The sequence below is a fragment of the Lissotriton vulgaris genome, chromosome 12 (assembly GCF_964263255.1).
Source record: "Lissotriton vulgaris chromosome 12, aLisVul1.2, whole genome shotgun sequence".
NCBI classification, from domain to species: domain Eukaryota; kingdom Metazoa; phylum Chordata; class Amphibia; order Caudata; family Salamandridae; genus Lissotriton; species Lissotriton vulgaris.
The window spans coordinates 722,822,610-722,847,109 of NC_141700.1; the positions used below are offsets into that span (position 1 = coordinate 722,822,610).

Sequence of the window (24,500 nt, forward strand, 5' to 3'; positions counted from 1 at the left end):
CTGCGTAGTGCCAATGTCGGCCACACTCACCAGCCTTCCCGCAGCAACATACATGTTACATAAATAAGCAGACAAGACAACTTTTGGGTGGAAAAAATTGCTGCAGGTTTATTAGCATACCAAATATGCCAACATGGTGGGTTATCTTACAGGCGTTCCAAAGGCAGGCCGCCCTCGTGGTCTACCATCTGATGGGCCAACTTGCATCGTGGCCTTAGACAATCAGTGCTTAGCGGTTGTGGTGAGGGGATAGCCCCTCCCACTTCGGTGAACCATCGGTCCATCCTATTACTCACGCCCCCCCTACGAGGGGAAACTTTGTTTGCAACGCGGTTGTTACATCGCGATGCCATTACATTGCGGTTTTTAGAACGCAAGTCGTTACAGCGACTTGCGCTGGATGGCACTCTAGGACAAGGAATAGTATAATTTACTATCCAACACCTTCCCTACTGTATGTAGACTGGAGTTGGAATAGTAAATTATACTACTCCTTTGTCCAGCGCCCTCCAACGCAAGTCGTTGTAACGACTTGCGTTGTAAAAACCGCGATGTAATGACATGCGATGTATTAGCATGCGTTGTAATGTCATACAACCCCTACGAGGGGCGGAGCGTTCAAGCGACCCCCGGTTGCACAGGTTTCCAACAGCCCGTAGGACAGAAGGGGCGCCGTCGCACCCCAGGGTCCACCGCACAGACTTCCTGGGGATATTAGGCCTCAACACCCTTAGTGCTCCTGAAGAGGGTACCCCTGAGTACCTTTCCACCTCTGGATCGCCCTGTAACTCCGCCACTGCCCTGGGTGTGGCGACCGTTGCAGCCATAGCCCCCCACCAAGGCCGGTGCTCTTACTTACATCCTGCTACTTCCAGGGCCTCCCCTAGATAAAAGGAGGAACAAGTCCATGCCTATTTTGGACAGATATACCCCATTGTCCTCGAAACACCCTGTGGATTTGGCATGAAGCAACCTGTGTCTTATGAAGCCAAACCTCATTTGTTACGGGAATTTACACATCGCGCTATTGACTCTCCTGCGCGCAGCCTCCATTGCTTCCCCTGAACGGGCTCCCTGCCACAGGAGCTGGGGCATGATCTCGGACCACCACAGTTCACATGTCCCTAAGTGGTTGCTTAATTTGCAACTTTTGCCCTTCATGTTCTGAAGCAATGTCCTTTTGCCCAGGGCCATCAGATCATTACCCCCTAGGTGTGTAACTAACACGTTGGGGGGACGAGTGACTCCCCCCATTTCCTGCTGTAGTTTGCCCAACAACCCATTCCATCGCATGCCCGGGTACCCCAGCCAAGTTATCTCTGTGTTGGAAAAGCCATGCCTCTATGTTACATTCTATAATTATAGTGAATTTAGTATTACATATAGGTTATGTATTTGTGCTCCTTTAAGACATGCAACATGTATATCTTTTAGGATAGTTCTTTATTCTAAAACAGAACTGTGCTAAGGTATTCTTCTACCTCTATGAGTGTCCTGCATCTGGCTTTCATCTGATGTGGACCTGTATGCTGTGCTGTTGAATAAGCATCTTTAATTCATCCTCCTCGATTGTTTAATTGTGGAATTTAACATAATTTGGCGACGAGGACCAGTTTTACTCCTGCCATTTTCAGCACAGGAGCGGAGTATTTCCGAATCCACCTAATTATTTTGATTTTAGAATCTATCACCGTTAATTTGCTCTCTGTTGGGAAGGAAATATCAGACTATTTTGTGCTTTTGTACTTTGTACCACCGTTTCGGCGATTTTGGATTGCTTCTGTGATTTTGGATTCCTTTGTGAATTTTTGAACGATTTTCCTGCAAGATGAGCGTCCTGTGTTGGCACTTGGAGATCGTTGAGGTAAACCGTGAGTAATCATAGCTCATGTTTGCTTGAGAAGAAAATCTGACAAGAAGAAGTGTGACTGTTACCTGAGGTTACTCTGTGGCTGTTGGGTGTTACCGCCTCCGGCTGCATCATTCGAGCAGCGGCCGCATTCCACTTTTACGGTGTGAAGCAAGTGACGCGGTACTGTTTTGGGCGTCACCATTTAAAAATGTAAAGATTTGATAGAGGATAAAATTGATATTCAGGAGACTGCCAAGGTTGATCTCAAGCAAGACAGAGTTAGGTCATGGTACAATAATAAATGGAGGACAAGGAAACACCATATAAAAGTAGGGGATTGGGTCAGGATCTGAAACCGTTTCTGGTTAGTAAAGGTATGAGCAAATATAGTAGACCTATACAAATAAAAAAAGTGTTTAAGAATACTGTAATTACCAAGGATGGTAAAGTTTGGAATTCCAGGAGAGTAGCTAAGTGTCCTGTACAAAATGTTAAACAGTTCAAAAATATTACTGTTCAGAATGATAAACGCAGTGATGAACTCAGGAATGATTCAGTGGAGTCAAGAGTCAAACATGATGTACGCGTTAGAAAAAGGCAGTCTTTGCTTCAAGATTTTGTATGATTTTTTGTTTAATTCTTCCTTTTTGTTTTAATGGGGAAGATGTGTTACATTCTATAATTATATATACCGACCCGAGGACCACCCTCAGAGGCACCCTGATCTACCGACCCCCGGGACCACGCACACAATTCAGCGAGGACATCGCCGACTTCGTCAGCCCGCATGCCCTCCCCTCCGCCGACTACATGCTCCTGGGGGACCTCAACTTCCACCTGGAGAACAACAACGACCGCAACACCATCACCCTGCTCGCCAACCTCGCCAACCTCGGACTCAAGCAGCTGGTATCCACCCCCACCCACCTCGCCGGACACACACTCGACGCCGTCTTCTCATCCAGCAAAGACATCGCATTCAGCCACGCCACTGGACTCCACTGGACGGATCACAGCTGCGTCCACTTCACCTTCAGAAGAACGACGATCCACCACCACCAGCAACAGGTTCCTCGAAGAAGCTGGAACAAGATCACAGCCGACCAGCTCGCTGCTTCCCTGAGCCAGCACCCCCCGCCATCTCAGCGAACCCCAGCCAGGGCGCCGACAATCTCACGAAGTGGATCAACAACTGCGCGGACGAACTCGCCCCACTGAGGACCCCGCCTAGCAGACCCGGCAGCAAGAAGGCCCCTTGGTTCACCGACGAACTCAAGAGCTCCAAGAAGAACTGCCGAGCCCTCGAGAAAACCTGGAGAAGGGAACCAACACCGGACAACATGACCGCCCTCAAGCTTGCCACCCGGAAGCACCACCAACTGATCCGAGCCACCAAGAAAACTGCATTCAAGGACCGGCTGCACAACAACGCACACAATAGCAAGGAACTCTTCAACATCGTGAAAGAGCTCTCCAACCCCAACGCCGGAAACAACAACAATACCCCATCGCAAGACCTCTGCAACTCCCTCGCCTCCTACTTCCACAACAAGATCGCGGAAATACACAACAGCTTCAGCACTCAACCGACGCACGCCACAACCGAACCACCGCCCCCCACCACCACCCTCCGCACCTGGACTCCGATCAGCACCGAAGACACCATCCACATGATGAACTCCATCCACTCCGGATCTCCGACCGACCCCTGCCCTCAACACATCTTCAACAAGGCCGACGCGGTCATCGCACCCCACCTGCGGGACATCATCAACACCTCCTTCAACACCGCCACCTTCCCGGAGAGCTGGAAGCACGCCGAACTCAGCGCCCTACTAAAGAAACCCACAGCGGACCCCACCGAACTCAAGAATTACCGCCCCACCTCGCTCCTCCCGTTCCCAGCCAAGGTCATCGAGAAGACCGTCAACAAGCAGCTGGCCGCCATCCTCGAGACGAATGGATCCCTCAACCCCTCACAGTCTGGCTTCAGAGCCAACCACAGCACAGAGACCGCCCTCATCGCTGCCACCGATGACATCCGAGCCCTGATGGACAACGGAGAAACAGCGGCCCTCATCCTCCTAGACCTCTCCGCGGCTTTCAACACTGTCTGCCACCGCACCCTAGTGCAGCGTCTCAGAAACGTCGGAATCCAGGAGAAGGCACTGGAATGGATCATCTCCTTCCTCGACGGAAGAACACAGAGAGTCCGCCTACCACCGTACAAGTCAGAGGCCACCAAAGTCATCTGCTGCGTCCCTCAAGGATCCTCGCTGAGCCCCACCCTCTTCAACGTATACATGAGCCCCCTCGCAGCCATCGCACGCCAACACAACCTCAGCATCATCTCCTACGCTGACGACACCCAGCTGATCCTCTCCCTGACCAACGACCCCGCCGCCGCCAGAGCCAACCTTCACGAAGGGAGGAAAGACGTAGCCGAGTTGATGATGACCAGCCGCCTGAAACTGAACTCAGACAAGACGGAAGTCCTCATCCTGGGTTCCTCGCCCTCCGCCTGGGACGACTCCTGGTGGCCCCCCGCCCTGGGCAGTGCACCCAAACCGACAGACCACGCACGCAACCTGGGCTTCATCTTAGACTCCTCCCTCACCATGACCAGACAAGTCAACGCCGTCTCCTCGTCATGCTTCAACATCCTGCGCATGCTACGGAAGATCTTCCGGTGGATCCCCACAGAGACAAGGAAGACGGTCACCCAGGCCCTCGTCACCAGCCGACTGGACTACGGCAACGCCCTCTACGCCTGAACCACCGCCAAGCTTCAGAAGAGACTCCAGCGGATCCAGAACGCCTCAGCCAGACTCATCCTCGACATCCCACGACACAGCCACATCTCCGGACATCTGAGAGACCTGCATTGGCTCCCCGTCAGCAAAAGAATCACCTTCCGCCTCCTCACCCACGCACACAAAGCCCTACACGATCAAGGACCTAGCTACCTCAACAACCGCATCAATTTCCACGTTCTCAAACGACACCTCCGATCAGCCAGCCACGCCCTCGCCACCGTCCCCCGCATCCGGAGAACGACAACAGGAGGAAGGTCCTTCTCCTACCTGGCCGCCAAGACCTGGAACTCCCTACCGACCGACCTGCGCCTGACCCAAGACCATCTCTCCTTCAGGAAGAAGCTCAAGACCTGGCTATTCGAGCAGTAGCAGCACTCCCCCCCCCCCCCCTAGCGCCTTGAGACCCTCCGGGTAAGTAGTGCGCTATATAAATGTCCAGGATTGATTGATTGATATTACATGTAGGTTATGTATTTGTGCTCCTTTAAGACATGCAACCTGTATATCATTCAGGATAGTTCTTTATTATAAAACAGAACTGTGCTAAGGTATTGTTCTACCTCTATGAGTGAGTTGCATCAGGCTTTCATCTGATGTGGACCTGTATGCTGTGCTGTTGAACAAACATCTTTAATTCATCGTCCTGGATTGTTTACTCATGAAATTTAACACTCCACTTCCTGCTTTTAGCCCACTGTGCCAATCTGCAGACGCCAGAGTGGCCAATCGCCCAAACCTTTGTTCCTGGCAAATAAAGAAATGTGATGTTGCAAAACATTTATTGACAACACAGCACGCAAAATTGCAAACAGTAAAAATACACTACACAACACACTGCTGCCAGTAACTGGGAACCGGTTGCTGCAAGCAAATTAAGCTACGGGGCTCAAGGCCATACAAAATTGTACACAGAATATTCACTTCACAACACACTTCCACCAGTCACCAGGACCCGGCTGCTGAACTAATATTAAAGTTTGTGGGCTCATCGCCGTATGTATCTCTTGAAACAGTGGGTTTCCCAATGCCCCACCCTCTGCTGGCAAGCCTTCCTTAAACGCTGTAGTAGCTGCCCCTATATGGAAAGAGTGGCTGCAGAAATCCTTGCTAGGGTCCTTGTTGCCGGACAGCGCCAGGCACGTTTGCATGATGTGTTCCACCTGGTACTTTGTAAGGGGCGTGCCGTCTGCGTGCAGAAAAAGCTAACTGTCTGCTGCCGGGCACAGGGCCAGATAGGCGGCAAACAGACTGACTGGGCAATACCTGCTATCCCCCAGACTGTGCAGCCAGAACACCCTTCCCTCCCCGCACTGAACCGTCTTAGACCTTCTTTGCGTTATTTTGAGGGAAACCCCTGAGAGCACCGCATCTTGTATTTTCAGTGCCACCCCAGACCTGTCATTCTTGGCTCTGGCCACCAGCTTACTAATTCTAAGTGCCCTGAAGAAAGCCAAGCTGAACGTGGCAGCAAACAATGCCACTTCAAAAGCTGAGTGAGTAGCCTTGTGCATCCAATCTAGCATCCCCGGTAGTGTCTTAAAGTCTATGGGGGACCTATCGTCCGGTGCCTTTGGTTCGCTCCTGGCCCAGCCCACTAATGCAGCTCTGATCAAAAAGGATTTGGTGGGATCTGACTGGCCCCTTAGTCTAGCGTGGTGGCTGATTGCTGCAAGATGGCCCGAAATCCAAGAATGACTCTTCCCGTTGTCTTTAGCCCACAATATGAAAGACTGTACTCTGATTTCCAAGGAAGACCCGCCTTCTTCCAAGGCTCCCACCACTGAACAACATTTTTGAACGCAGGACCTATAACTCTTGTTTGTGCCGAGCGCTAGTGATAACTCACCCAGCCCCCTCGGTCGATTTTGCACTTCTACAGGAACCAAAGGTGTGCCAGGAAAGGGGTCCCCTCCTCTCTCACTCTCGGCCACGCCTCCCGGAACCGGTGCCACTGAAAACGAGAGAGAGCATCAGCCGCTGTGTTCTGCACACCCTGAATGTGTTGTGCCCTGCATTCAACATTATTGTACAGACACACCCGCACCAACTCCCTCAAAAGGCACAACACAACACCAGGGGGCAACTTGTTGACTGGGAGTTAATGCCTGCACTATCGCCAGATTGTCGGACCACAAGAGGACCCTCTCATCCGCCAGTACCGCAGGCCACAAGGGGAATGCCACCACAATCGGGAACAACTATAACACTGTAATCTTGACCGTGGTCTTTTTCTTGTGCCAGGTGTTGGGCAATTTCTCTGCATACCATTCCCTGTCTGAAACGGCCCCGAATCCTTCTCTGCCTGATGCGTCTGTATATAGGGCTAGGTCCGGGCTGCCTGCCCATGGAGCCCTCCAAATTACTAAGCCGTTAAAATTGCCCAGAAACTACGCCCAATTGGCCAGGTCCTGTCTCATGCCTTTGCTTAATTTCACCATGTGGTGCTTCTATGTGACCTTGGCAGTGGCCCTTGCTAACCTTCTGGCAAACACCCTACCCGCTGGGATGACCCTGACTGCAAAATTCAGTTGCCCCAGTAGGCTTTGGATGCATTCAAAGGTGGCCCTGTCCTGCCCAACCACAGACTGTATGCGTTGTGCTAAGTCACAAACCTTGTCTATCGGCAATCTGGACTTCCCTGCGATGGTATCAAGCTCGATCCCAAGAAAAGTTGAAACCTGCACCAGACCCACAGTTTTACCTGGCACGAGGGAGACCCCCAAGTGACCGGCCAATTGCTTGCGTCAGGGTGAAGGACAAAGAGGCCGCCAGGTGGGCAGGGGAGGCATATATACCTCTCCCCTTCCCCCACCTCGGCCGGAAGTGACGCACGGGAGCCTGAAGGGGTCGCTGGACAGGCTGTCCAGTATGAAGCGACACAGGCCATGGCTAAGCGGGCAAGTGGGTGAAAGTGGAAACTGGTCTGGCCATATTTCAGAGCCTTGTTCTGTGGTCACACCTCAGAAGGAGGTTCACTCATGTCTGGAGCTCTGAAATAAGAATCCCAGGCAGACCTGCAGCTTGAGATCAGAGTGCAGTGTGTAACAAGGGTATGTGTGGTACTGAGTATTTCCTGTGAGATCGTTTAGGCAATGGGCCGGTTAGTCCCAAACAGGTGTCTTTTTGGCAGCACATCCGGGTTTTACTTCTGGTTAATAATTACTCAGAAATTACGAAATTGGATGCTGCTGGGGTTTTGATAGTGACAAATAGTGTTAGGCTATCGTGACGAGGTGGCCGAGTGGTTAAGGCGATGGACTGCTAATCCATTGTGCTCTGCACGCGTGGGTTCAAATCCCACCCTCGTCGGATCCTTTTGTTTTAGAGTTGTAAGTATTTATTAAAATCTCATTCAAACACTTGCTGTACATTCCAATGAGATGGAAATTGTAAGGTTTTCAAACCTCGAGAGAATTCACAGGCCTGGCCACCTTGCGTATTACAGCAGAAAATGTCCCCTTTTTATCTGCTCTACTACAAGGGTCACTGTCACGCCACTGACCGACCTTTAAACCCTCCTGTTAAATTTTAATACACAACACATTCTAAAGTGGTGGAGCACATGCTTCAGGGTGCCATTGAATGAAAATATTAACCCCAGAGTTTTTACCACAACAGTGTCAAGCTGAAAGTAAACTCCTCTCTCTCCAGCAGGCGGGAAAATATCCCATCGAGGAATTCGCCTCACCTCTTGTTTGTGGTTCAGGGGGGCCAAGCTTCAGGTGCAAGTAAAACCTATAGAAATTGCTGACCAAGGACAACATTTGCATAGCTAAAATGCAATAGCTTTGATGCCAGTTTATAAAATCAGATTCATTTTAGGGGCTTGGTTTCCATTGGTGCAGCAGGTACAGTGGCACCGGGGCCTAGAGTCAGGAGGGCCCTACTGAATCTTGAGAATTATACAAAAACCATAGCACACAGCAGCAGACCAAGGTTTAGCAAATCGACTTCCTCCGTTTCCTAAATTTGTGTGGTGCAACCACTCTCACCATCCGCTGCCAAGGATGTCCGTCATATAGAGAGTTTTACAAGAAATTTGAGAGGTGCACTCAATGAAGTCCAAAATACAAGAAGTTCATAAATTTTGTGAGTCTTCAGATCTTTCTTTGATGGGCTCTTTTATTTACTCTTTTTAAGATACACAGGCACAGCCAATGCGTTTCATTCCCTTTAGTGCCTTGGGAATTTCATCAGGGCTGCAAAAGATTTTAACATGTATAAGCATTTTACGCCTTGTGTGTAAATGATCATAACAATAGCCTACATAAAATACAAATTAAAAATGACTAGAGGTAACACCAATAGACATAGCGATATTAAAAATTCATGCCAAATTCCACATTTACTAATTTTTTAAAATTTTTTTAAAAAAATTCTAAAAGCTAGTACACCCTCACATGTACATTGCTTCCACATCTAAGAAAATATATGTCAAACTTTTGCCTATCTGTATGGTGTGACTAGATAAATTATAATTCCACCGACAGGTGCCGGATGGGGAAAAGAGGCACCCGAAACAGGGAATTATGCAAATTTATAGAGTAAAATACTGGAGAAACCAGAAGTAAGGTGTAAAGTGAAACGTCAGATACCCAAAGCAAGAAATAGTACAAGATTGCAGAATGTAGTGCCACCGAAGCCAGAGGGTGTTTATATCACAATGAACTAATGATCCTTTCTTCTTATTTACATCTACAGAAGAACTATTTTCTCTTTGCTGACTGATATTCGCATTTTATTTCAGAACTCTCATTTACTACCTTTCTCTTCACCTTCGTTTAATATAACACAGGGTTTCTTATCAATCATTAACACCATCCAAGTCAGGTCTTGGGGGAGATGATATACTACCTTTATAGCATAGCCTTTAGGACTCTTGATAGTATCCATGTAGTATTAGCCTATTCAAATATGGCCGCCATGGTAACGCCTGACTACTATGGGACACCTTGTGCCCTTTACATCAACCAGCCCGTCAATATCGGGGGATTTTTTGTTCGTTTATATCGATTTTGTTCTCGAGACCTTTTATATTATATATATATATACTATACTTATCATTTCCAATTAGGAAACCATGTTCGTCTCTATGACGGCCAACTAGGAGCGCACCGCATTACATTCGATGAGGTAATTCCTCAAGAAGTCTAATACGCCGTCTCCCACTGGTACTTACGAACTATCCTACTCATTATAATATTGTTACGGCACACCATATAACACTTTAAGATGTCCGGCTTCTGGGATCATGTGTTATGATCATTTACACACAAGGCGAAAAATGCTTATACATGTTAAAATCTTTTGCAGCTCTGATGAAATTCCCAAGGCACTAAAGGGAATGAAACGCATTGGCTGTGCCTGTGTATCTTAAAAAGAGAAAATAAAAGAACCCATTAAAGAAGGAACTGAAGACTCACAAAATTTATGAACTTCTTGTATTTTGGACTTCAATGAGTGCACCTCTCAAATTTCTTGTAAACTCCCTACTGAATCTTGATTCACACTGCATTTTATAAATCAAACAGCAGCCGGGGGAGGGGGGGGGGGGGGGGGGGTTCTTCCTTGCGCATGACATATTGGCGACGCTATTGACTGATTTAGGTAAAATATTTTTGCAGGCAAAACTGGTGTGTTCTGTTGCCTCTCAGCCTGTATGACATGCACTAGTGCAGACAACAGACCAGGGTACAAGTCGGGGGTGCACATATGTACACAGTGTCCACCCACTATTTTCACAGGGTGAACGCTGTCCACCCTGCCAAGAAGTTGGGTCCCACAGAAATATGCTGGACCTGCCCCGGATTAAGACACCGGGAAACGATCAGCAGCTCTTGTACGTTGTCTGCTTTTCATTCCCAGCAGCAACGTGAAGGCAGCGAGGAAGTTTTTTTTTCACCTTCAGCTGGGCGAAGTGAAGGGACCATCAGGCCTCCTTTTGTTTGAATATCCTGACTGGAGGTAGCCTGGAACCTCACACTTAAATGTAAATGCCATGCAGGGGATACAAAGGCACACAGCGTGTTATCCCTTCACAAGTACTTAAGAGAGGCAGATTTTGCCCTTCTTCAGTCCTTGTATATAAGAGATGCATGCACTGTAAGAATGTCAGATGTGTTGGTCTGTCCCAGTATTTACACAAATAACAATGTCAGTAGCACTATTTTATTTCTTTCATTGCACTACGCAACCCAACGCAGGGTGTCAGAGCTCTTTACGTAACATACACATTATACATTGACATTAAATCATGTACATATGTAAATCAATGTACAAGATGCGTTACATGAGACAAGGTTACAAGGTGTAGGAGTCACATGTCCTTCATAGCTCACAGTGCTATATTACAAGGATTAGAATTTAACAGCATGTAACAAAAGGATCTCTGTGTTAAGAGCAGTAACCTGCTTTACTATCTACATGAAAGAAAAATCCGACCTCTACATTAACCTTATACTACTTTAATTTAAATCTGGGACTTCACAAATCAAAGATCTCTCCAACAAATGTGTTAAATGCCAGAGTTATCTCACTGTGCCTATTTGTGTTTCAAGAATCAGAAATGTAAAAAAAGCTGAGTGATGGCCATGAGTTAGCGAATGTCAACAAGCGGTGCACATACATCATGGAAAAGGCAGCCCATTGAACATGTGAGAATTGAATGTCCAGTCCATAGCTTACAAATATTCCTAAAAAATAAATAGGAGGGGCTCAGAGATACTCGCAATGGGCTCATGGATATTTCCCAAAACGGGAAACAACCATTACAACGCGCTACCTTTACAGCGCAGCTGGTACAACGCATGCAGTTATTACAGCACATGTCACTACAACACATACCATTACAACACATTATAAGGTAAGTAATGGAGATTGTTTAGTTTTAGGGTGGGTATGGGTTTTTTGGTACATGGAAATAGTAATTTTAACACCTACACTATCCAACAATAACCCTACTTTTGCGCTCACTGGAGTGGGAATAGTAATTTTTACCCCTACACTATGCAACACTACCCCACTGTTACCCTAAAAGTATTATGCATTTTAATGGCATGCTTTGTAATGGTATGCATTGTAATGGAGGGCTTTGTAATGGTTGTTTCTAAAAATGCATTGTAATGGCATGTGTTGTAAAATCATGCAATGTAATGGTAGTTGTGATGTAAATCTGCGATCTGACTGGCTCCTTAGTCTAGCGTGGAGGCTGATTGCTGCAAGATGGCCCGAAATCCAAGAATGACTCTTCCCGTTGTCTTTAGCCCACAATATAAAAGACTGTACTCTGATGTCTAAGGAAGTCCCGCCTTCTTCTTAGGCTCCCACCACTGACCAACATTTTAGAACGCAGGACCTATACCTCTTGTTTGTCCCGGGCGCTAGTGATAACTCACCCAGCCCCCTTGGTCGATTTTCCACCTCAACAGGAACCAAAGGTGTGCCAGGAAAGGGGTCCCCTCCTCTCTCGCTCTCGGCCACGCCTCCCGTAACCAGGGCCACTGAAAACGCGAGAGAGCATCAGCCGCTGTGTTCTGCACACCCTGAATGTGTCGTGCCCTGCATTCAACATTATTGTACAGACACGCCCGCACCAACTCCCTCAAAAGGCACAACACCAGGGGGCAACTTGCTGACTGGGAGTTAATGCCTGCACTATCGCCAGATTGTCAGACCACAAGAGGACCCTCTTAGCCGCCAGTACCACAGGCCACAAGGGGAATGCCACCACAATCGGGAACAACTCTAACACTGTGATCTTGACCGTGATCTTTTTCTTGTGCCAGGTGTTGGGCAATTTCTCTGCATACCCTGTCTAAAATGATCCGAATCCTTCTCTGTCTGATGCGTCTGTATATAGGGCTAGGTTCGGGCTGCCTGCCCATGGAGCCCTCAGAAGTACTAAGCCATTCAAATTGGCCAAAAACTACGCCCACATGGCCAGGTCCTGTCTCATGCCTTTGCTTAATTTCACCATGTGGTGCTTCTATGTGACCTTGGCAGTGGCCCTTGCTAACCTTCTGGCAAACACCCTACCCGCTGGGATGAACCTGGCTGCAGAATTCAGTCGCCACAGTAGGCTTTGGATGCATTCAAAGGTGGCCCTGTCCTGCCCAACCACAGACTGTATGTGTTGTGCTAGGTCACGAACCTTGTCTGTCGGCAATCTGGACTCCCCTGCGATGGTATCAAGCTCGATCCCAATAAAAGTTAAAACCTGCACCAGACCCACAGTTTTACCTGGCACGAGGGGAACCCCCAAGTGACCGGTTGATTGCTTGCATCAGGGTGAAGGACAAAGAGGCCGCCAGAAGGGCGGGGGAGGCATATATACCTCTCCCCTTCCCCCACCTCGGCCGGAAGTGACTCACGGGACCCTGAAGGGGTCACTGGACAGGCTGTCCAGTGTGAAGCGACACAGGCCATGGCTAAGAGGGCAAGTGGGTGAAAGTGGAAACTGGTCCAGCCACATTTCAGAGCCTTGTTCTGTGATCACGCCTCAGAAGTAGGTTCACTCATTTCTGGAGCTCTGAAATAAGAAACCCAGGCAGACCTGCAGCTTGAGATCAGGGTGCGGTGTGTAACAAGGGTATGTGTGGTGCTGAGTTTTTCCTGTGAGATCGCTTAGGCAATGGGCCGGTTAGTCCCAAACAGGTGTCTTTTTGGCAGCACATCCGGGTTTTACTTCAGGTTAATATTTACTCCGAAATTACGAAATTGGATGCTGCTGGGGTTTTAATAGTGACAAATAAATGTTAGGGTATCGTGACGTGGTGGCCGAGTGGTTAAGGCGATGGACTGCTAATCCATTGTGCTCTGCACGCGTGGGTTCGAATCCCACCCTCGTTGGATCCTTTTGTTTTAGCGTTGTAAGTGTTTCTTAAAGTCTCATTCATACACTTGCTGTACATTCCAATGAGAAGGAAAAAGTAAGGTTTTCAAACCTCGAGAGAATGCACAGGCCTGGCCACCCTGCGTATTACAGCAGAAAATGTCCCCTTTTTATCTGCTCTTATACAAGGGTCACTGTCACTTGCCACTGACCGACCTTTACAGCCATCCTATTACATTTTAACACACAACACATTCTAAAGTGGTGGAGCACTTGCTTCCAGGGTGCCATTGAATGGAATTATTAACCCTGGAGTTTTTACCACAACAGTGTCAAGCTGAAAGTAAACTCCTCTCTCTCCAGCAGGCGGGAAAATATCCCCTCGAGGAATTCGCCTCACCTCTTGTTTGTGGCTCAGGGGGGCCAAGCTTCAGGTGTAAGTAAAACCTATAGAAATCGCTGACCAAGGACAACATTTCCATAGCTAAAATGCAATAGCTTTGATGCCAGCTTATAAAATAAAATCAGATTAATTTTTGGAGCGTGGTTTTCATTGGTGCAGCAGGTACAGTGGCACTGGGGCCTAGAGTCAGGAGGGCCCTTCTGAATCTTGATTCATGCTGCATTTTATAAATCAAACAGCAGCGGGGGGGGCGGTTCTTCCTTTGGCATGACATATTGGCGACGCTATTGACTGATTTAGGTAAAATATATTTGCAGGCAAAACTGGTGTGTTCTGTTGCCTCTCAGCCTGTATGACATGCACTCGTGCAGACAACAGACCAGGGCACAAGTCGGGGGGTACACATAGGTACACGGTGTCCACCCACTATTTTCACAGGGTGAACGCTGTCCACCCTGCCAAGAAGTTGGGCCCCACAGAAATATGTTGGACCTGCCCCGGATTAAGACACCGGGAAACGATCAGCAGCTCTTGTACGTTTTCTGCTTTTGATTCCCAGCAGCAACGTGAAGGCAGCGAGGAAGCTTTTTTTCACCTTCAGCTGGGCCGAAGTGAAGGGGCCATCAGGCCTCCTTTTGTTTGAATATCCTGACTGGAGGCAGCCTGGAACCTCACACTTAAATGTAAATGCCATGCAGGGGATACAAAGGCACGCAGTGTGTTATCCCTTCACAAGTACTTAAGGGAGGCAGCTTTTGCCTTTCTTCAGTCCTTGTATATAAGAGATGCATGCACTGTCAGAATGTCAGATGTGTTGGTCTCTCCCAGTATTTACACAAATAACAATGTCAGTAGCACTATTTTATTTCTTTCATTGCACTACGCAACCCAACGCAGGGTGTCAGAGCTCTTTACGTAACATGCACATTATATGTTGACATTAAATCATGTACATATCTAAATCAATGTACAATGAGACAGGGTTACAAGGTGTAGGAGTCACATGTCCTTCATAGCTCACAGTGCTATATTACAAGGATTACAATTTATGAACAGCAGGTAACAAAAGTATCTCTGTGTTAAGAGCAGTAACCCGCTTTACTTCCTACATGAAAGAAAAATCTGACCTCTACATTAACCTTATACTACTTTAATTTAAATCTGGGACTTCACAAATCACAGATCTCTCCAACAAATGTGTTAAATGCCTGAGTTATCTCTGCCTATTTGTGTTTCAAGAAACAGAAATGTAAGGAAATCTGGGTGATGGCCCATGAGTTAGCGAATGTCAGCAAGCGGTGCATATACATCATGGGAAAGCCAGCCCATTGAACATGCGAGAATTTCATGTCCAGTCCATAGCTTACAAATATTCCTAAAAAATAAATAGGAGGGGCAAAGAGATGTTCCCAGTAATAGCCATCATGTCTAATTACGCTCACCCATTGTCATTCCGCCTAGGAAAATGTAGAGGTATAATGACACAATAGATTCTATGCGTGACATTAGAGGTGTCGCAAAATGTTAATAGCCCATATTAGCCGAATAAAATGATCTCTGATGTAATCCTGGATGCACAAGAACTGTGCGCTCTTACCCTCACCTAAACATCCTGAGGCTAAGTCATTACGTCTAAATTGTTACTCCCCCTAGGAAAATGCAGAGGTACATTGACATAATATAATCTATGCGTGACATTAAGGGTGTTCTAATATGATATCAACACAAACTATCAGGCTTCTCCATCTGGAAGCTAAGTCATTACGTTTAAATTTTGATAAACGGTGGAAATATAATTTATTAATGAAAGGGAACATACGTTAGTCGGAATAAACCATTCTAATATCTTTTTTGCTGCTCTGAATAAGCATACGAGTTAATAGGTACATACACGCTTTATTGTACACAAGCTGTCCAAACTTTACACCTTGTTTGGTCGGCTGTTGTACCATTTATAAACGGCGCCCGCCGTATCGATCTGATCAGGACACCTCTATGATAAAACTTCCCCAACTTAAACACCCTCGTTCTGTTACAACGCTCACGTTTTAAATCTAAACTCAGTATGGAGAACTCTTACATGTCCATCCTGTCAACAAAATAAAAAATAAAAAACAAATAAACATCCCAAACGAAGTTTCACCAAAAAGAACAACCCGTTTTTTAATGCATTCATTTCCGGGTCGCTCCCTTTAACTGCCGGATCCAGCGTTCGCATGATGCGGGAGGTTTCGACCGAAGAACCACCATGCCGGGAGGACTCTAGGATCGAGGGCATTAGCCTAAACCAGTAAGTCGTGTGTGCATACCGTTTTAAACTGCACGTTGCAGCTTGTTGTTAAATACGGATGATTGTCATCCCCGTCCCTTCCGGACAGATATGCTCGTAACTAATCCTTTTATTTTAACATCAAGTCACTCAGACATAATGTGTATACTTGGGGGAATTTTGGTTGCACGCCGTCTTGTTTGCTCGCGTGACACCAACCTAGCAAACCTTCTATCGAGACCTTCCTGTTACACAATAAGATTACGACCAACGGCATTTCGGCCGGTCAAAGCTACATGATATCTCCCAAATGGGCAGATTAAGCAGGGCGACCTTGCCTCTTTAAAATATATCAATATATGCACCGATATGAGGCTTATTAATTTCTTTAATCCTATTAACCCCCACCGCTACTAAAACAACTCACAGTACCAAACAACATCTATAAATAAAGGTCCGCTTTGAGAAATTATTAGTACACACCGCTTGTAACCATGGAACAATATGTGTAATAAATGCGTAAAAAAATGCGTGTGATAAAATGTGTAAAAATATGTGCTGTAGATTAGCGAAAATAACCCTTATACCATGTTTATAATTAATCAGATACTGCTGAAAATAGGCAAATACATGCCTTTGCAATATAGGTGTTATAACCTAAATTTAATGTATTAGGACTATCATCCTTTGAAATATTTGCTGATACAAGATCGTTTGAATGATTAGCTCTCGTGACAAAAAGCATACTAACTACTAGGCACTACTGTCAATGGATTAGATAAACATCATGTATAGACACCACAAATACGGATATTCATGTTGGAAAACTGTTTTTTTAAAGATACACTGTCCTTATATATTGCAAGGTTGCCTGTCATAATGTTTGACTTAATACGCTGTATATAAGACTGGATGCCAATACAATTGCACTTATGAATTGTTCTGTTTAAATTAACAGGAAATATTTTAATATTGAAGAATTAGATTGTTAAAATTTCGGACACTGTACACATCTGGAAATGAGAATTGTCAACGTGATTTAATCCATTTAGGTATTATGATTGTATTTTTCGACCACACTGTATTTCTCTACTCACTCTATTCTTCTGCTTTGATATTTTGGTATTTCTTTGATTGACTAACCAAATATAGTGACATTTCCTCTGATGCTAACCGAATCTAGCTATCCTCTTTAATAATACTGAAACACATCCATAAGGTTTTTTTCTCTGGACTTTTGTTCCGCACGGTTTTTGGAATTTCTCTAATCACTGCACTTGACTTTGGCACTAAGACTTTTCCTAATCACGAACATAATCTTTTAAGGTGATATGGTATCAAAGAACTGATCCAACCACTCCCGTACACTAGGTGTTATCTTTGGTTTCTCTTGGGGTCAAACTGCTCATAGACCACACAATTTAAAACATCCTGTCTCATTCCTTTTCCAACAGCCTTGAGAAAGCCCCGGCGCAATTCGCCAAGAGGGGGCGAAATACGTGTCGGCTGTCCTGGTCGTATGAATTAAAATAAAGAAATTTTGCTACAAACAGAAATTTCTCTGTCCTCCATACCATGAGCTGGATAAAACGGATATTAATCCTGGAAAACTGAATAAATTCTATGTGGAGATCACACTTACAACTTTTCAAAGCTAAGAGATACTCGCAATGGGCTCATGGACATTCCCAAAACGGGAAACAACCATTACAACACACTACCTTTACAGCGCGGCTGTTACAATGTATGCAGTTATTACAACACATATCACTACAACACATACCATTACAACACATGCCATTACAACACATTATAAGGTAAGTAATGGAGATTTTTTAGTTTTAGGGTGGGTATGGGTTTTGTTGGTACATGGAAATAGTAATTTTAACCCCTACACTATCCAACAATAACCCTACTTTTGCGCTCACTGGAGTGGGAATAGTCATTTTTACCCCTACATTATCCAACACTACCCCACTGTTACCCTAAAAGTATTATTCATTGTAATGGTATGCGTTGTAATGGTATGCATTGTAATGGTTGTTTCTAAAAATGCATTGTAATGGCATGTGTTGTAAAATCATGCAATGTAATGGTAGTTTGTGATGTAAATCTGCGATCTGACTGGCCCCTTAGTCTAGCGTGAAGTCTGATTGCTGCAAGATGGCCCGAAATCCAAGAATGACTCTTCTCGTTGTCTTTAGCCCACAATATGAAAGACTGTTCTCTTATTTCTAAGGAAGACCCGCCTTCTTCCTAGGCTCCCACCACTGAAAAACATTTTTGAACGCAGGACCTATATCTCTTGTTTGTCCCGGGCGCTAGTGATAACTCACCCAGCCCCCTCGGTCGATTTTCCACTTCAACAGGAACCAAAGGTGTGCCAGGAAAGGGGTCCCCTCCCCTCTCGCTCTCGGCCACGCCTCGTGTAACCAGGGCCACTGAAAATGAGAGAGAGCATCAGCCGCTGTGTTCTGCACACCCTGAATGTGTCGTGCCCTGCATTCAACATTATTGTACAGACACGCCCGCACCAACTCCCTCAAAAAGGCACAACACCAGGGGGCAACTTGCTGACTGGGAGTTAATGCCTGCACTATCACAAGATAGTCAGACCACAAGAGGACCCTCTTAACCGCCAGTACCACGGGCCAAAAGGGCAATGCCACCACAATCGGAACCAACTCTAACACTGTGACCTTGACCGGATCTTTTTCTTGTGCCAGGTGTTGGGCAATTTCTCTGCATACCCTGTCTAAAATGATCCGAATCCTTCTCTGCCTGATGCGTCTGTATATAGGGCTAGGTTCGGGCTGCCTGCCCATGGAGCCCTCAGAATTACTAAGCCACTCAAATTGGCCCGAAATTACGCCCTCATGGCCAGGTCCTGTCTCATGCCTTTGCTTAATTTCACCATGTGGTGCTTCTTTGTGACCTTGGCAGTGGCCCTTGCTAACCTTCTGGCAAACACCCTACCCTCTGGGATGACCCTGGCTGCAAAATTCAGTTGCCCCTGTAGGCTTTGGATGCATTCAAAGATGGCCCTGTCCTGCCCAACCACAGACTGTATGTGTTGTGCTAGGTCACAAACCTTGTCTGTCGGCAATCTGGACTCCCCTGCGGTGGTATCAAGCTCGATCCCAAGAAAAGTTAAAACCTGCACCAGACCCACAGTTTTACCTTGCACGAGGGGGACCCCAAGTGACTGGCCAATTGCTTGCGTCAGGGTGAAGGACAATTAGGCCGCCAGGTGGGCAGGGGAGGCATATATACCTCTCCCCTTCCCCCACCTTGGCCGAAAGTGACGCACAAGACCCTGAAGGGGTCACGGGACACTAGGCTGTCCAGTGTGAAGCGACACAGGCCATGGCTAAGCGGGCAAGTGGATGAAAGTGGAAACTAGTCCAGCCACATTTCAGACCCTTGTTCTGTGGTCACACCTCAGAAGTAGGTTCACTCATGTCTGGAGCTCTGAAATAAGAAACCCAGGCAGACCTGCAGCTTGAGATCAGGGTGCGGTGTGTAACAAGGGTATGTGTGGTACTGCATTTCTCCTGTGAGATCTCTTAGGCAATGGGCTGGTTAGTCACAAACAGGTGTCTTTTTGGCAGCACATCCGGGTTTTACTTCAGGTTAATAATTACTCAGAAATCATGAAATTGGATGCTGCTGGGGTTTCGATAGTGACAATTAAATGTTAGGCTATCGTGACGAGGTGGCCGAGTGGTTAAGGCGATGGACTGCTAATCCATTGTGCTCTGCACGCGTGGGTTCAAATCCCACCCTCGTCGGATCCTTTTGTTTTAGCGTTGTAAGTGTTTATTAAATCTCATTCATACACTTGCTGTACATTCCAATGAGAAGGAAATGTAAGGTTTTCAAACCTCGAGAGAATGCACAGGCCTGGCCACCTTGCGTATTACAGCAGAAAATGTCCCCTTTTTATCTGCTCTAATACAAGGGTCACTGTCACTGGCCACTGACCGACCTTTACAACCCTCCTGTTAAATTTTAACACACACACATTCTAAAATGGTGGAGCCCTTGCTTACAGGGTGCCATTGAATTTAATTATTAACCCTGGAGTTTTTACCACAACAGTGTCAAGCTGAAAGTAAACTCCTCTCTCTCCAGCAGGCGGGAAAATATCCCCTCGAGGAATTCGCCTCACCTCTTGTTTGTGGCTCAGGGGGGCCAAGCTTCAGGTGTAAGTAAACCCTATAGAAATCGCTGACCAAGGACAACATTTTCATAGGTAAAATGCAATAGATTTGATGCCAGTTTATAAAATAAAATCAGATTAATTTTTGGAGCGTGGTTTTCATTGGTGCAGCAGGTACAGTGGCACTGGGGCCTAGAGTCAGGAGGGCCCTACTGAATCTTGATTCATGCTGCATTCTATAAATCAAACAGCAGCCGGGGGGGAGGGGGGGGGGGGGGTTTCTTCCTTGCGCATGACATATTGGGGACGCTATTGACTGATTTAGGTAAAATGGTTTTGCAGGCAAAACTGGTGTGTTCTGTTGCCTCTCAGCCTGTATGACATGCACTCGTGCAGAAAACAGACCAGGGCACAAGTCGGGTGTACACATAGGTACACGGTGTCCTCCCACTATTTTCACAGGGTGAACGCTGTCCACCCTGCCAAGAAGTTGGGCACCACAGAAATATGCTGGACCTGCCCCGGATTAAGACACTGGGAAACGATCAGCAGCTCTTGTACGTTGTCTGATTTTGATTCCCAGCAGCAACGTGAAGGCAGCGAGGAAGCTTTTTTTCCACCTTCAGCTGGGCCGAAGTGAAGGGGCCATCAGGCCTCCTTTTGTTTGAATATCCTGACTGGAGGCAGCCTGGAACCTCACACTTAAATGTAAATGCCATGCAGGGGATACAAAGGCACGCAGCTTGTTATCCCTTCACAAGTTCTTAAGAGAGGCAGCTTTTGCCCTTCTTCAGTCCTTGTATATAAGAGATGCATGCACTGTCAGAATGTCAGATGTGTTGGTCTGTCCCAGTATTTACACAAATAACAATATCAGTAGCACTATTTTATTTCTTTCATTGCACTACGCAACCCAACTCATGGTGTCAGAGCTCTTTACGTAACATACACATTATACATTGACATTAAATCATGAACATATGTAAATCAATGTACAAGATGCGTTACATGAGACAGGGTTACAAGGTGTAGGAGTCACATGTCCTTCATAGCTCACAGTGCTATATTACAAGGATTAAAATTTATGAACAGCAGGTAACAAAAGGATCTCTGTGTTAAAAGCAGTAACCTGCTTTACGACCTACATGAAAGAAAAATCTGACCTCTACATTAACCTTATACTACTTTAATTTAAATCTGGGACTTCACAAATCAAAGATCTCTCCAACAAATGTGTTAAATGCCAGAGTTATCTCACTGTGCCTATTTGTGTTTCAAGAAACAGAAATGTAAGGAAATCTGGGTGATGGCCCATGAGTTAGCGAATGTCAACTAGCGGTGCACATACATCATGGGAAAGCCAGCCCATTGAACATGCGAGAATTGAATGTCCAGTCCATAGATTACAAATATTCCTAAAAAATAAATAGGAGGGGCTCAGAGATACTCGTAATGGCCTCATGGACATTTCCCAAAACGGGAAACAACCATTACAACGCACTACCTTTACAGCGCAGCTGTTACAAGGTATGCAGTTATTACAGCACATGCCACTACAACACATACCATTACAACACATGCCATTACAACACATTATTCGGTAAGTAATAGAGATTCTTTTGTTTTAGGGTGGGTATAGATTTTTTGGTACATGGAAATAGTAATTTTAACCCCTACACTATCCAACAATAACCCTACTTTTGCACTCACTGGAGGGGGAATAGTAATTTTTACCCCTACACTATCCAACACTTACCCCACTGTTACCCTAAAAGTATTATGCATTTTAATGGCATGCATTGTAATGGTATGCATTGTAATGGAGGGCTTTGTAAGGGTTGTTTCTAAAAATGCATTGTAATGGCATGTGTTGTAAAATCATGCAATGTATTGGTAGTTGTGATGTAAATCTGCGATCTGACTGGCCCCTTAGTCTAGCGTGGTGGCTGATTGCTGCAAGATGGCCCGAAATCCAAGAATGACTCTTCCCGCTGTCTTTAGCCCACAATATGAAAGACTGTTCTCTTATTTCTAAGGAAGACCCGCCTTCTTCTTAGGCTCCCACCACTGAACAACATTTTAGAACGCAGGACCTATATCTCTTGTTTGTCCCAGGCGCTAGTGATAACTCACCTGGCCCCCTCGGTCGATTTTCCACTTCAAGAGGAGCCAAAGGTGTGCCAGGAAAGGGGTCCCCTCCTCTCTCGCTCTCGGCCACGCCTCCCAGAACCGGGGACACTGAAAATGAGAGAGAGCATCAGCCGCTGTGTTCTGCACACCCTGAATGTGTTGCACCCTGCATTCAACATTATTGTACAGACACGCCCGCACCAACTCCCTCAAAAGGCAAACCGCCAGGGGGCAACTTGCTGACTGGGAGTTAATGCCTGCACTCTCGCCAGATTGCCGGACCACAAGAGGACCCTCTTAGCCGCCAGTACCACAGGCCACAAGGGGAATGCCACCACAATCGGGAGCAACTCTAACACTGTGATCTTGACCTTGATCTTTATCTTGTGCCAGGTGTTGGGCAATTTCTCTGCATACCATTCCCTGTCTAAAATGGCCCGACTCCTTCTCTGCCTGATGCGTCTGTATATAGGGCTAGGTCCGGGCTGCCTGCCCATGGAGCCCTCCAAATTACTAAGCCATTAAAATTGGCCAGAAACTACGCCCACATGGCCAGGTCCTGTCTCATGCCTTTGCATAATTTCACCATGTGGTGCTTCTTTGTGACCTTGGCAGTGGTCCTGGCTAACCTTCTGGCAAACACCCTACCCGCTGGGATGACCCTGGCTGCAAACTTCAGTTGCCCCTGGAGGCTTTGGATGCATTCAAAGGTGGCCCTGTCCTGCCCAACCACAGACTGTATGTGTTGTGCTAGGTCACAAACCTTGTCTGTCCGCAATCTGGACTCCCCTGCGATGGTATCAAGCTCGATCCCAAGAAAAGTTAAAACCTGCACCAGACCCACAGTTTTACCTGGCACGAGGGGGACCCTCAAGTGACCGGCCAATTACTTGCGTCAGGGTGAAGGACAAAGAGGCCTCCAGGTGGGCAGGGGAGGCATATATACCTCTCCCCTTCCCCCACCTTGGCGGAAGTGACGCACAGGACCCTGAAGGGGTCACAGGACACTAGGCTGTCCAGTGTGAAGCGACACAGGCCATGGCTAAGCGGGCAGGTGGATGAAAGTGGCAACTGGTCCAGCCACATTTCAGAGCCTTGTTCTGTGGTCACACCTCAGAAGTAGGTTCACTCATGTCTGGAGCTCTGAAATAAGAAACCCAGGCAGACCTGCAGCTTGAGATCAGGGTGCGGTGTGTAACAAGGGTATGTGTGGTACTGAGTTTTTCCCGTGAGATCGCTTAGGCAATGGGCCGGTTGGTCCCAAACAGGTGTCTTTTTGACAGCACATCCGGGTTTTACTTCAGGTTAATAATTACTCAGAAATTACGAAATTGGATGCTGCTGGGGTTTCGATAGTGACAAATAAACATTAGTCTATCGTGACGAGGTGGCCGAGTGGTTAAGGCGATGGACTGCTAATCCATTGTGCTCTGCACGCGTGGGTTCAAATCCCACCCTCGTCGGATCCTTTTGTTTTAGCGTTGAAAGTGTTTCTTAAAGTCTCATTCATACACTTGCTGTTCATTCCAATGAGAAGGAAATGTAAGGTTTTCAAACCTCGAGCGAATGCACAGGCCTGGCCACCTTGCGAATTACAGCAGAAAATGTCCCCTTTCTATCTGCTCTAATTCAAGGGTCACTGTCACGCCACTGACCGACCTTTACAACCCTCCTGTTAAATTTGAACACACAACACATTCTAAAGTGGTGGAGCCCTTGCTTACAGGGTGCCTGTGAATTAAATTATTAACCCTGGAGTTTTTACCACAACAGTGACAAGCTGAAAGTAAACTCCCCTCCCTCCAGCAGGTGGGAAAATATCCCCTCGAGAAATTCGCCTCACCTCTTGTTTGTGGCTCAGGGGGGCCAAGCTTAAGGTGTAAGTAAAACCTATTGAAATCGCTGACCAAGGACAACATTTGCATAGCTAAAATGCAATAGCTTTGATGCCAGTTTATAAAATAAAATCAGATACACTTTTGGGGCGTGGTTTCCATTGGTGCAGCAGGTACAGTGGCACCGGGGCCTGGAGTCAGGA

The 24,500-nt window shown here is 46.6% G+C and overlaps 4 non-coding genes across 4 annotated transcripts; all 4 read left to right on the forward strand.

Annotated features, from left to right (window-relative positions):
• Window positions 1–7,895: 7,895 nt before the first annotated feature.
• TRNAS-GCU (transfer RNA serine (anticodon GCU)) lies at window positions 7,896–7,977 on the forward strand. Its single transcript has one exon. It is a non-coding gene; the product is annotated as a tRNA-Ser (tRNA).
• A 5,456-nt stretch (window positions 7,978–13,433) lies between these two features.
• On the forward strand, window positions 13,434–13,515 carry TRNAS-GCU (transfer RNA serine (anticodon GCU)). The gene has a single exon. It is a non-coding gene; the product is annotated as a tRNA-Ser (tRNA).
• Window positions 13,516–19,879: 6,364 nt separating this feature from the next.
• Window positions 19,880–19,961, forward strand: TRNAS-GCU (transfer RNA serine (anticodon GCU)). Its single transcript has one exon. It is a non-coding gene; the product is annotated as a tRNA-Ser (tRNA).
• Window positions 19,962–23,843: 3,882 nt separating this feature from the next.
• Window positions 23,844–23,925, forward strand: TRNAS-GCU (transfer RNA serine (anticodon GCU)). Its single transcript has one exon. It is a non-coding gene; the product is annotated as a tRNA-Ser (tRNA).
• The last annotated feature ends 575 nt before the right edge of the window (window positions 23,926–24,500 follow it).